We start from the raw sequence: 15,391 nt of genomic DNA on the forward strand, positions 1-15,391 counted from the left end.
ATTGATATTAATATTGAAGATGAAGACAAAGCTGTTTTGTTGGTTGTCTCTTTACCTTCTACCTATAAGCACTTCAAAGAAATCATGTTGTATGGAAATAATGATACCTTATCCTTTGAAGATGTTAAATCTAATTTATTGTCCAAAGAAAAATTTGATCTTGAAGTTAATTCTGTGGACAAGGGTGAGGGCTTAAGTGTTCGAGGTAGAACTCAAGAAAAAGGGAGTACCAATTATAAAAAGTTCAGATCCAAATCCAGAGGTCGCAAATCCAACAAAACTTGTCGCTATTGCAAGAAACCGGGGCATGACATTCCTGATTGTTTTATCTTAAAGAAAAAACAAGAAAAACAAGATAAGGGAAAATTTCAACAATCCTCTGAAGCTGCTAATATTGAAGCCAATTCTGACGGTGATATTCTTTTATCTGTTGTCTCTTATAATAATAGGAGTAAAACAGAATGGATTCTTGATTCTGGATGTACTTTTCATATGTGTCCTTATAAGGACTTATTCACCACTTTTGAACATGTTGACAGTGGTGTTGTTTTGATGGGCAATGATACCCAATGCAAAGTTGCAGGAATAGGTACTATTCAGATCAAGGCTCATGACGGTGTTGTCAGAACCTTGGCTAATGTCCGCTATATTCCAGATTTGAAGCGGAACTTAATTTCTCTTGGCACCCTAGAGTCTCTCGGGTGTAGGTATTCAGCTGAAGGTGGAGTTCTAAAGGTATTGAAAGGTGCTATGGTATTATTGAAAGCTAACCGGATTGGTAGTTTATATGTCTTGCAAGGTTCTGTTGTGACAGGTTCAACAGCTGTATCTTCTTCAATGCATGATAATGACATTACCAAATTATGGCACATGCGCCTGGGCCATATGAGTGAAAAAGGTATGCACCTTCTAAGCAAACAAGGTCATCTTGGTAAACATGGCATTGGTAAATTGGATTTTTGTAAACATTGTGTTTTTGGGAAACAGAAAAAGGTTAGTTTCTCCACTGCAACTCACCGTACCAAAGGTATTCTTGATTATATTCATTCTGACCTTTGGGGGCCTTCTAAATTTCCTTCTCATGGAGGATGTCGCTATATGATGACCATCATTGATGATTTTTCTCGCAAAGTTTGGGTTTATTTTCTGCAGCATAAAAATGAGACTTTCTCCACTTTCAAGAAGTGGAAAACTCTTGTTGAAACCCAGACAGGGAAGAAAGTGAAGAAGCTTAGAACAGACAATGGATTAGAGTTCTGCAATGGTGATTTTAATGAGTTCTGCACAAAAAATGGTATTGCTAGACACAAAACTATTCCAAGAAATCCTCAACAAAATGGTGTTGCAGAACGGATGAACAGGACTCTACTTGAGAGAGTTCGTTGTATGCTCTCAAATGCTGGGTTATGGCATCGGCGTGAATTTTGGGCTGAAGCAGCATCTACTGCTTGTTACCTGGTTAATCGTTCTCCACATTCAGCACTTGATTTCAAAATCCCAGAAGAAATTTGGTCAGGTAATCCTGTTGATTATTCTAACTTAAGAATCTTTGGATGTCCTGCTTATGCACATGTTAATGATGGTAAATTAGCTCCAAGAGCTGTTGAGTGCATATTTCTTGGTTATGCATCTGAGTCTAAAGGATATCGCTTATGGTATTCTGATGCAAAGTCACGGAAATTAATTCTTAGCAGAGATGTGACTTTTAATGAGGATGCATTTTTATCTTCTGGAAAACAATCTATTGTGTCTTCTTCTACTAGTACAGGTAATCTACAGGGTACTAGCGAGAAGGTGGAGTTGATAGTGAAACCTACAGTTCCTAATGTTGATGTTCCATCTTCCTCTACAAATCAATCTAGCATTGATGATCATTATGTTGATTGTGATGACAGTACAACTTCTCCTATTCATCAGCAAGAAGATGATTATTGTATTGCTCGAGACAGAACCAGAAGACTAATTAAAAGGCCAGCTAGATACACTGATGGTGATAATTTAATTGCTTATGCATTGTCAGTTGCACAAGAGGTAAATGATGATGTTGAACCTGCCAGCTATACAGAAGCTGTTTCTTGTGTTGATTCGTCACAGTGGCTAGTGGCTATGAATGAAGAGATTGAAAGTCTTCATAAGAATGGTACTTGGGCTTTGACAGAGCTTCCCGAAGGCAAACGACCATTACGATGTAAATGGATCTATAAGAAGAAAGACGGTATTCCCGGGGTTGAAGATCCAAGATGCAAAGCACGACTAGTTGTTAAAGGTTTTAATCAAAAGGAAGGTATTGACTTTAATGAGATATTCTCACCTGTTGTTCGTCATACTTCTATACGTGTTTTGCTTGCTTTTGTTGCTTTATTTGATTTGGAGTTGGAGCAACTTGATGTAAAGACAGCTTTTCTACATGGAGAGCTGGAAGAAGAAATTTACATGGAACAACCTGAAGGATTTATTGTTCCTGATAAGGAGCATCTTGTCTGTCGATTGAAGAAATCATTATATGGCCTTAAGCAAGCTCCCAGACAATGGTACATGAGGTTTGATTCTTTTATGATTGGGCAAGGTTATTGCAGGAGTCAATTTGATGACTGTATTTATTTCCAGAAATTTCCAAATGAATCATTCATATACTTGTTACTGTATGTTGATGATATGCTAATTGCTTCACGTGACAAGTCTTTGATCCGGAAATTGAAAATTCAACTCAATAATGAGTTTGAGATGAAAGAATTAGGTGCAGCCAAGAAAATTCTTGGTATGGAGATTCACAGGGATCGTCAAGCTGGTAAATTGTTTTTATCCCAAGAGAAATATATTGAAAGAGTGCTTGAAAGGTTTAATATGAATAATTGTAAACCTGTTTCTACTCCACTTGCTGCACATTTCAAGTTATCTTTAGATCTTTGCCCACATACAGAGGAAGAGATGGAGCGTATGTCACATATTCCTTATGCTAGTGCAGTTGGTAGTCTTATGTATGCTATGGTGTGCACTAGACCTGATTTAGCATATGCTGTTAGCATGGTAAGTCGATATATGCATAATCCTGGAAAGGATCATTGGAGTGCTGTAAAGATAAGGACGAGAATGAGGATACGATGAGGATGAGGATGAGGATAACGATAGGAGGAGGAGGAGGATAAGGATAGAATGAGGATGAGGATAGGATGAGGAGGAGGATGAGGATAGCGTGACGAGAATGAGGAGGAGGATGAGCATGAGGATAGGATGAGGATGAGGATGTGGATTAGGATGAGGACTGGCAGGTCCAAATCAAAGTCAGCCGACATTCTCTTGGCTGGAGTTACAACTTGAAGGTTGTCTGAATCATGATCAGCAGTGACAGATACAGACTAACCATACAAGTTGAAAAAGATGTCAATAAATCACAGTTATTACAGAAATTATCTTTACATTGTAAAACATTGAATCAATTATGGACGTCATTCACTAAGTCATGTTGAGAGATGTCATTCACATGAAACTTTCCATTAAGTTCCTCAGAGGGTGAAACCTTATTAAAAACATGTAAAAATTAATTAACATTATTTTAAAAATAAAAATATAATAAAAAATAGATAAAACACAAAATTTATTAACTCACAGTATGTATCTTCAATGCTCCAAACTGATCAGCAATGACCTTTATCAAAATTGGACTTTCAAATAGCCTTATCACAAAGGATTGGTGGTAAGATGGTTGGACTTTGACTCTAAATGTCATTGTCCTTGCAAGCAGCATGTCAAGTATTAGAGAAATGTCTTTGGATCATCCTCACCTTCCTACAGATAGAAACATAAAACTTTAATATCGTGAATATTGTGCCTTAATGTGTTATCAATTTATCAAAATGAATGTATGTAAAAATATTTACTGCAACCATCTGATTTCTAAGCTCGCAAGCAGATACTCCAATGATATCAGCACATTGACGATCCTAGAAGACAAACCTACTACTTCCATTCTCATGAATAACCTTAATGTCCAATTTGTACCTTAAAAATAAATCCAAATTAAAAATAAACAATGAAATTGAACATAATAATTTTTTAAATGTAAACTATATAATGAAATAGTTTTACCTTGAGGTAGAACTCAAGTTATAAGTTCCACACTTGCACGTAAAAGGTCCGTCTTTAACATCAAAATTCTTAGCGCACTTCAAACAATCATCATAGTACCATCCTTGTTTCCCAACAATAAACATTGCAGTTGTTCCAATAGTAACACAAATTATTTCCTAAACATTAAGAAAATTGGGTTAGGACATAACTAATAGAAAAAAGGCAAACACAACATACATATACCTCAGCTGATGTTAAGGCAACAATTTCAGAAAGAGTCTTCACCTCAGCCTTTTACATGAAACGATCATCATCAGATAAATTAGAATACTGTGAATTTAACGTGGGGGCTTTGTGGCAGGTCCAAATCAAAGTCAGCCGACATTCTCTTGGCTGGAGTTACAACTTGAAGGTTGTCTGAATCATGATCAGCAGTGACAGATACAGACTAACCATACAAGTTGAAAAAGATGTCAATAAATCACAGTTATTACAGAAATTATCTTTACATTGTAAAACATTGAATCAATTATGGACGTCATTCACTAAGTCATGTTGAGAGATGTCATTCACATGAAACTTTCCATTAAGTTCCTCAGAGGGTGAAACCTTATTAAAAACATGTAAAAATTAATTAACATTATTTTAAAAATAAAAATATAATAAAAAATAGATAAAACACAAAATTTATTAACTCACAGTATGTATCTTCAATGCTCCAAACTGATCAGCAATGACCTTTATCAAAATTGGACTTTCAAATAGCCTTATCACAAAGGATTGGTGGTAAGATGGTTGGACTTTGACTCTAAATGTCATTGTCCTTGCAAGCAGCATGTCAAGTATTAGAGAAATGTCTTTGGATCATCCTCACCTTCCTACAGATAGAAACATAAAACTTTAATATCGTGAATATTGTGCCTTAATGTGTTATCAATTTATCAAAATGAATGTATGTAAAAATATTTACTGCAACCATCTGATTTCTAAGCTCGCAAGCAGATACTCCAATGATATCAGCACATTGACGATCCTAGAAGACAAACCTACTACTTCCATTCTCATGAATAACCTTAATGTCCAATTTGTACCTTAAAAATAAATCCAAATTAAAAATAAACAATGAAATTGAACATAATAATTTTTTAAATGTAAACTATATAATGAAATAGTTTTACCTTGAGGTAGAACTCAAGTTATAAGTTCCACACTTGCACGTAAAAGGTCCGTCTTTAACATCAAAATTCTTAGCGCACTTCAAACAATCATCATAGTACCATCCTTGTTTCCCAACAATAAACATTGCAGTTGTTCCAATAGTAACACAAATTATTTCCTAAACATTAAGAAAATTGGGTTAGGACATAACTAATAGAAAAAAGGCAAACACAACATACATATACCTCAGCTGATGTTAAGGCAACAATTTCAGAAAGAGTCTTCACCTCAGCCTTTTACATGAAACGATCATCATCAGATAAATTAGAATACTGTGACAATTGGAAATCATTCAGTCTTGATATGCTTGGCCACCTTGGAAGATGACAATTGAGTGGATTTAAAGTGGGGGTTTTGTGGCAGGTGACAGACTAAAAGTTGCAAAACTACAAAAAGCAATACAAAAAACAAAATGATTAATATAATAAACAAACAAATGTGTGATAACCTAATAGAGAAGACATCGAAACAGATTAATATGAATAGAATGTGACATTTATATGAAATGTTAAATGTTTGTACCTATCCTTATATTTCATATAATCAGGAATTTCATCATCAATCAATATTTTTGATTCGCACCATGAATTGTTCATAGTGGGTGGATATTACCTACAAAACAATCAACTTTCATGTCAAATTCATAATTGAATAATCGGGACAATGTAATTGTAAAAGGATAAGAAATACCTTGTCTTTCCTTCACTCTGGCATGTGACAACAGAACAATCATGGGCTTACCAAGGGTAAAGTTGTTGTAACAATTAAAAAAAATCATGGTTAGGGTTTTCCATAGAGTACATGTTATAACATCACCACTGTTTAAAAATTAGAGTGGAAAACTTGTGTGATAAAATAAGTTAATTACTGAGAATAACAAATAAAGTCTCCTTCCAATTACCTAGAATCTTTGAGAGTGAAAATAACTTTCTTTAAAGAAGCTTGTGTCTGAGAAAAAACCATCTTATCAATAGCGCCAATAATGTTTACAAATTAATCATAATAAAGTGTTAATATAATAGAAATAAAGTAAAATTAGATAAATATGAAAATATATATCTTATATAAATAAATAATTACCTACTAACAAATGACTTTCAAAGTTGCCAACAAGTATTTCAGCAAACTTTTTAAAAACAAATTCAAATTGCGGAATATAGGGAAACTCTTTATCTCTTAGAGTTGTATTATGCAAGCCTTAAATTGAAGATCATTGTAGAACACATTGAAATTATGCATGACATAGGTGTTATTTTCAACTAAATGTTCTCTCCATTAATTGAACTCACCCTTTTTACAGAGACTTGGATCTAGTCTCCTTAAATTAATTAAAAGAATTGGAGATTAATAACCTAAAAAAAATGACTTTTTTTATAACATATTACCTTGTAATCCATCAATATCATTTCCAGATGTCCAAGTTTTGGTGGAAGTTGAACATACCAAATTTCAATAATTCTAACAGCGATCTTCCACATGTGTTTTGAATCATTCAAATCCCTTATCAACTTGAGGGGTCGTGATGTTGACATTAATACAACAAAGACTAACTTATAAAAACATTAACCAACCACAAATCAAAACATCAAGACATACATATAAGAAGGAATATTGTTGTTAGGTAAAAAAAAGAATATAAGAAAGAATATTGAAGACATGACTCACAATTCACGAAAGAAAGAATATTGTTGTAAAATAAAAAATGTTAAGATAATTTTTTGATGAGGTAGCTAATAGGTAGGCTACCACATATATTTTGTAGGCCTTATTTTTTTAAAGTCATGACTCTCAGCTATATATGCATGACGAAGAGAAATAAACACATTTGATGTTATTATATCTTCTAAAAACATGTTGCATATAATGATGTTGTCTTTGTTTAACGTTATTTTTTTAATGAAATCACATTAAATAAACTTTGTATTACAAAGAAACAAAGATTTTTGAATTAAGAATGCGATATATGGAATATTTTAATAAGTTATTTTTAGATAGACATGTGACATTTAAAAACATGTGACATTCATCATAACAATAGACATGTAGAGTCCCGACTCATAAAAAAACATAAGAGCACCTAATGAAGTGAAGTGAAGTAAACAACAATATATAATAGGGGTGACTTTTGTCCATGTAAAGTTGAGTTATATAAATAAGATTAATCAACTCTAAGACTAAAATCTGTATAAAAACCCATTGAAGATATTTGACGTGTAATACACGCATTTTGGAAAGACAAACTTCAAAACTTTAAAATACAAACTCCTATCACTCAATTAAGCCCATCAAAACAGATTACTGTGAGATTTATATGGAATGAATTTTGTATTAACAAAGTCTACTAAAGAAGACCCATTAAAGTGCAAATTAAGAAAATTCTAATGTTCAAAAATTAATAAACAATATAATTATATGTTAAAAACGGTACTAACACTAACAATGTAGTGAACTCGATAAGTCATTAGTAATGCATTTTATAATATCATACACAATTTCATACACAATTTTATAATATCATACACTATTATTAGATTAGAAGTAACTCATTGGCAATGTAGATAAAGAAATATCAGAAGAGTTCTTAAATGTACATAAAGAAATTTCAGACATTATTAGATAGAACTACTGGAAAGAAAATATCAATAAAAAGAAAAATAATGTTACAGTAATCATGGTACTAACAATGACAATATAGTAAACTCAAAGATCTGTCATTAGTAATGCATTTTATAATATCATACACAATTTTATAATATCATACACTATTATTATATTAGAAGTATCTCATTAGCAATGTAGATAAAGAAATATCAGAAGAGTTTTTAATGTTTGGTATCAGTGGCAGAATACACCTAAAAGGGAGGTTGAATAGGTGTGGCGGAGCTCAGGTTCCATTTTTTTGGTTTTTACACATTTGCTGAAAAAATGCACAGTTAATCGATTAACCACTAGGCTTAATCGATTAAATCAAAACAGAAACAGAATTATTAGATCAGCAACTTGTACAGTTATTAACCAACACATAAGCAAATATACAACATATATTTTTATGCAAGATTAACAAGAACATAGCAAAATATAAGCATGCAAAATATCAATTTCAAACTCGCATTAAAACATCTTGAAATATAAAAGAGAAAAGAATAGAAAATATTGTGCAATGATTTTATCTTGGTTCGTTTTGCTGTCCACTGCAAAACTACTTCCAGTCATCCCCTCTGATCTGGGAGATTTTCCTTCTTCACTATAAAACACAATGTACGTTACATACACGTTTCCAATTACAAGACTCGAACGCTCCTTTCTTGGAACCCAAAGAACTTCGTCACCCTTAGTTTGACCTTTCCCAAAACCGCCTCCAAGAAAACCTTTTTTACCACGATTCTGCCCCAGCCAAGGTATCACTCTTTATCCCAATACCTCCAAGCCTTTATGAAGAACACTTTACCTAACCGCAGCTAGGATTTTTCCAATCCTTGAATTACAATGCTTTGAGTTATGAATGAGTACTTAATACTCAGATATTACAATAAAGATCAAAGACTAAAACCTAAGCAAGAACTCACAAGACTTCCTAGTCTAATATGAATATACATGCATGAGGTTTCTGAAAATATGCAATCATAAAAAAACTATCTCATTTTCTTTTCAAGAAACACAAGAATGATGCAAGAAAACTTTTCAAAGAACATGCAATGTGGATGTGAAAGTTAAAGCCTTAGCATTATCTAATCTTTCTCCTAATTCAACATGCAATATTTTCTCCTAGATATGACAGTAACTAACTCGAAAATATGCAGAGATAATGATGTAAAAATGTATGGATTCTTATGCCACACATGCTGAGATTTCAGTTTAAATAGAAAATTGTCTGAAGTCCCAGTTAACCGATTAAGTACCCATTTAATCGATTAACAGGTTGTTGAAAATAATTGTTTTCAGTTTTTCAGTTTTCTGTTGAAACTGTGATTCTGTTAATCGATTAACGGTTAATCGATTAACTAGTGTATTTTTAATACATGATTAAATGGTAAACTACTTATATGATATATGCTCGTGCAATATATGATTTCCAAAATATAATACATTTAATGCACAAAATCAATGTATTCAAATGCATGAACCCAATTATCATATATTTCTAGGTGATGTCTCATTTTAGTGGATTAATTACTTTATTAAGTCTTGTGAGACTCACACATAGGTTTACCTAACCTAGACTCAATATCTATGGCAAACACCTTAGACTTCTAAAAAGATAATAAAGAATTATAATCTAAGTCTAATAAGACATCACTTGAGTCCTCGACATCTTGATTGTTGAGCCATCTTCAAGCTTTAACTAACTTATTGTCTTCATCAAAACATAGGCAAAACATTGCTAATGCAATTTTTGACACTTTGCACTTTCACTTAAATGTACATAAAGAAATATCAGAAATTTCAGACACTATTAGATATCAATAAATAGAAAAATAATGTTATAGTAATCATTCTTCATACGAATGATCTTTACGTCTCAAAAACCAGCATGAACAACACACAATTCTATCAGTGACATATTTTTATGACTAAAGATCTTATTTTTAACGATAAAAATAGGATAAATCAGATTTTAAGCAAAAAAATCAAGTAATGTATAAGAAGGATATGATTTTAACCATAAAAAAGATCTAGAACATTTCTAGAGTAAAGAATGAAATTTTAAACAAAAAATCCAAGTAATGTATAAGAAAGATCCGATTTTTAACCATAAAAAAAGGATCTAGAACATTTCTACGGTAAAGATGAATTTTTAAACAAAAAATCCAAGTAATGTATAATAAAGGTTCGATTTTTAACCATAAAAATAGGATCCAAAATATTTCTACAGTAAAGATTAGATTTTAATAAAAAAAGGTAAGAAATGTACAATAAAGATTTGATTTTTAAGCATATAAATAGATCCAGAACATTTCTACGGTAAAGATTGATTTTTTAAGCAAAAAATCCAAGTAATGTATAATAAAGATCTAATTTTTAACCATAAAAATAGGATCTAGAACATTTCTACAATAAAAATCAGTTTTTTAAGGAAAAAATATAAGAAATGTAGAGCATGACACTTTGATACTTGATGTCTTTTGTTACCTTAAATAAGAAGAAGAAATGAAAGAGAAAAGAGTTGGAAATTAAGAAAGAAAAAATGTAAAGAAATATCAAAAGAGATGAAAAGTCACGAAGAAGAAAGAAGAAATAGAAAGAGGTGAGAAGTAATAAAGTATTTGGACTTTAAAGACGTGTGGTAATCATACATGATAGACACATTGTGAATAAACACGTAGCAATTCTGGTTTTTTCTTTCTTTCTTTTTTTATTTAAAAAATATATTTGCTATTACAATTTTAACCCCTAAATATGCAAGTGTCAAAGTTTTAAAATGTCTATAATGGTAAATATATCAGCTCATTATATTCTTATTAAGATAGTATATGTTTGAGTATCTTGAGAGAGCAATAATATTTTTTATCTTATGAACTAAAAGTCGTGGATTGGAATCCTAGAAACATATTCACTTATGTGGATAAGATTGCATATATCTATCATCCAAATTTTTCTTTATACAATTATGATTGAGCACATCTTTCCTAATATTAACTCTCTAGTTTAAGAGTGCCTTCCACATCGTCCAAAGGTTGACTAACAACCAACAACAAACATCTTACCAATGGTCGGATCTACTCAACACTTGGTTGATAGGATCAATGATTAACCACACTTTCCCAATCTGGACACCATGTTGATCATTTGAAATGTTATTGGCCATGATGAAAATGGATTGTGCCCTTATAAGAACTTTACAAACAAGGGTGTTCATAGTATGTTTTTCCATGTTAAACTAGACCAATAATATTGTTTAGTTTGTTCAAGTCACTCCATTTATGTTCTACTAAACAAGTTCAATATTTTATAAACTAACTCAATTGGTTTGTTTTTTAACAAACTAGTTCCATTACATATTTAATTTTTAAACCAGTTTAAAAATGGGTTGTGTTTTATATACCCTGAGGGTATTGGTCAGTGTGCATTGTCTTCAGCTATTCTATTATCTTTTTCTTTAATATGTTTGGATTTAAGTGGTGGTAATGGGTGAAGGCTTAGGTAATTGCAAAATCTTGTTGAGGGTTCTTTAATTTGAAGAAGACATATTGGATGTTGCATTTAAGTGGGATAGGGATGATCACTATTGGGGCATGATGGAAGTAATAGTGCTAAAGGTTTGTAGATGAAGGTTGATGGGATGTTGCAATGGGTTAATGGTTTGTGGATTTGTAACAGTAAGACAAAGATTTTGAAGGATTTCTCAAATTTTTAAAATATATCTATTTTTATAGTCTCTAAATTTATGATTTATGATTTTTCTAGAGTCAAAAGGTAAAAATACCTAAATATTCTAGGAAAATTATATAAGATTATATATTATTGTCCATTTTTTATTGTTAATTATATTTTAAAAATAAAATAAAAAATATTCTAACATTATTATTAGTTTATTTATCTCGTCAAAATTTTATACTCTTAAATAAGGAAGACAATTATTTTCCTTCCTCATTCCTTCATCCTTTTCTAACTCTTTGATCATTCTCTTTCTTGTATAACTCCCAAAAATAGCCTTAAGTATTGGACATACTTTTTTTTGTCTTTATATTAACATTAATTCATTCAATTTGTAGATTCTTAAGTGCTTGTGAAAAGCAATAAAGCTTGCATATATGAATAATTTATGAGATCAAAAATTAGTTTTTAGTGAATTTCAAATATTAGAAAATTTTCTGCACGACATCCAAATAAAAGACTTCTTCCATTTTGCTCAGTTTTTTTATGGATAGGGGAGTTAAGTAATTTCAATTTTTTCTTGGAGTAAATCATTGGTAAATTTTGGATTTAAAACCTTTTGTTTTGCAAATGAAAATTAATCTTTCTTTTTGTAGGACCAAAGTGTCCCCCTCAACGAGGCTTATGATTATTGTAGTGAATTTTGCATTTATGAATAAAATAATTTTTATACACAACATATATAAAAAATTTGATATCTTGCTTAAGAACCCAGCTGTTTATTTAAGGCATTGGATCTTTCTGGTTATGCAAATCAATTTTATATATGTGGAAAATTGATTTGCCAACTCAACATGATATGTTTTAATCTATCAAAAATTATTTGTTAGAGAATGTTTTTTTGAAGAGAAAATAATTATCTCTGGAGAAACAAATTATTTACTTTTTTTATATATTTAATAATAAATATGTCATTACAATATATCTAGAAGATAAAACTGTCACGTCATATGATTTTTCTCTTAGTCTTTTATTCACTTCTCTCTTCATCAGTATCTATCTGAGTGATGCTAAACCATTTATTCATATCATTACGAACATTAATTAGAGCACTAGCATTTTTGGTCTGTATGGGAGTTGCTTTCAAATTACACATGTCATTACTAACATTGATTAGAGCACTAGAAATTTCTGGTCTCTCTGGCAGTTGCTTTCAAATTATATCAACTAGACCAGATTCAAATTCTAGTACCAAACAAACAACAAACATTAATTAGAGCATTGTCACTGTTGACAACAAAATGACGGCACTAAAAGAAAAAGCTACATCATAGGTTGCCTTTTTCCTAGATTCCACACAAGATGTTCATATTTTCAATCTGGTTCCTTCACAGTGTTAAGGATTACCACACCACCAACTTTAAAAATGAATCTTAATCATATTTACAAGGCTTGTTTTAATAGATTGAACTTAATAATAAGATTAAATTATCTAAAACACATTGTATTGAATTACCAGTTATTTTTTGTCTTGTGTATGTTTATTTTCAGTTTTCCTATATTATTGGTTAAAAAGTACAAGATAAAGTTTTGATTTAAGAAACTACAAAACTTTAAAAGCTATAATTTGTAATGAATGGTTTCAACTTTCAACTTTTTATTCCTTATAGTTATGGAGTGAATGAAAAGTATGATTGTGTGGTATCATAAATTATGTCTTTCAATTAATTGACAGGAGCACAGTACAGTGATCGTGGATAGAGTTGGACCAAATGAAATATTAATAAGAGATAGAAATATTCTGAAATAAAATAGAAGCAATAAATGCATGGTTGACATTAAAACAACTATGAAAGTGGGACACTTCACTCATCTCTGATTTGTTTGCATGTTCTATTCTATCTAAACAACTATTCCATATTTTTCCGACTTTTCACTAGTGAACCCACCATAAAATTGCAAAAATGCTATTTTGTTCCCTTTTTAAATGAGTGTAATTTTTTTTTTACACTATCAGCATATCATCCACCGTTGATTTGTTATACTTTATTTGAAAGTCGATGATAATTAACATATGAGTGATGGAGATTTGCTGACAGTGTAAAAAATACTTACATGTCAATGTATACATATTAAAACCTTTTTAAATTTGGTTTCTGAATTATCATATTGCTCTTCCTGTTAATTTTTATTTTTACTTTCTTACATTCTCAAGGGTTTAAGTGGATCACGTGTATGTCTCTAGTCATTTTATGTTGGTAAAAATTATACAAAGGGACTGATGTGAACATATAATTGAGGAACTAATTTGAAAAAAGTAACCAACCAAAATATCACTTTTGCTGCATAAAAACATTAGATTATATAAAAATATTTATACTATGTAACCTTCTTACAAGAAAAATACTTTGTTTAAATAATACTCTATATATCCACCTAGTCATATATTTTCAACTAAATTGTACATAATCAACAAATTGTTGATTTTGTGATATAAAGTCTCGTTAGATTTCTAAAAATACCAAAAAGTAACAAGTTCAACTTTGAAAGTATCACTTGTTGGGATAAACAGTGATACACCAAACATGAATTAATTCCTTACCCATAATGTAATTGAGTATTAGTGCAAAAAATACTAAATTATACATATCAATAAAACTAACTGATTTTCTTGATTTTTAAACAATATTACATATGATTGCAATATTATCATCATTTAATACTATAGATTAATTTATAGTCTCCATCACAACAATAGATAAAAATGTAAAAAGTCTTATATAGAAGACCATGTAAATTTTCTATATTATGTCTTATAATAAATAATAAGGACAGGAGTGAGTATACATCTTAAAAATCACATACGATAATATATGGATATAATTATTAAACAAATACTTCATTCATTTCTTAAAGATGGAAGAAAATGTAAAAAATAGTTAATAAAAAAGTGAAGAATCGAAAATTACACTATAATTATGATACACTATTAAGAAATAGTAAAAAAAAGTACCTTAATTAAACATTGTCACTGTTTCAAATGAGATTAACTAATCCTTGTGAAAAATATGCATATGATAAAATACCTTAATTAAAGTTGAGTATAATATTTATACATTATGTATGTAAAAATTTATACACATTCAATATATCATTCATCATTAATTTATATTATTTTTTAAAGAGTGAATAATAATTAAATTTAAATGATAAATAATAATATACATTACATTTTTTTTATCATTAAAGTTCCTATAAACTATGTGACGAGGAAGTTTGAAATTGTGCGATAGTAACGATGAAACATTACAAAAATATAAACTTGTTTTATTTTACTTTATTTATACTTAAAAACTTTACATACCACTAGTCCACTCCCATTAACTAATTGAAGCAACCCTGTTGAACTATAATGGCTAGCGTGTAAAGTGTGAATATGTTTTTTTGTTTAATTCTATTTCAACTTACCATTCAAGCTGTTCAGTTGCGTTATCATTTGTCTTTCTATTATTATTATTCATAATGAGTCATCAACAGTTTTTGTCCACATTGGTCTATTCAAACTTCAATACTTAACCCTTTCATACCACCTATTTAAAAGTCGACATGAATTATGATAGAGGTTATTCTTCACTTACATTTTTGAAGTTTCTACACTAATCTCTTAAAATATGGAGAATATAATTTCAAAGAGAACATTAATCATTAGCTTACCAATATTAGGTAAAGATTTAAAAAGGAAAATTCTTGATAAGAAATTAATAAAGTAAATACAGTTAGAAGCCTTTTA

This window comes from Lupinus angustifolius, chromosome LG04, assembly GCF_001865875.1.
Source record: "Lupinus angustifolius cultivar Tanjil chromosome LG04, LupAngTanjil_v1.0, whole genome shotgun sequence".
Classification (NCBI taxonomy): domain Eukaryota; kingdom Viridiplantae; phylum Streptophyta; class Magnoliopsida; order Fabales; family Fabaceae; genus Lupinus; species Lupinus angustifolius.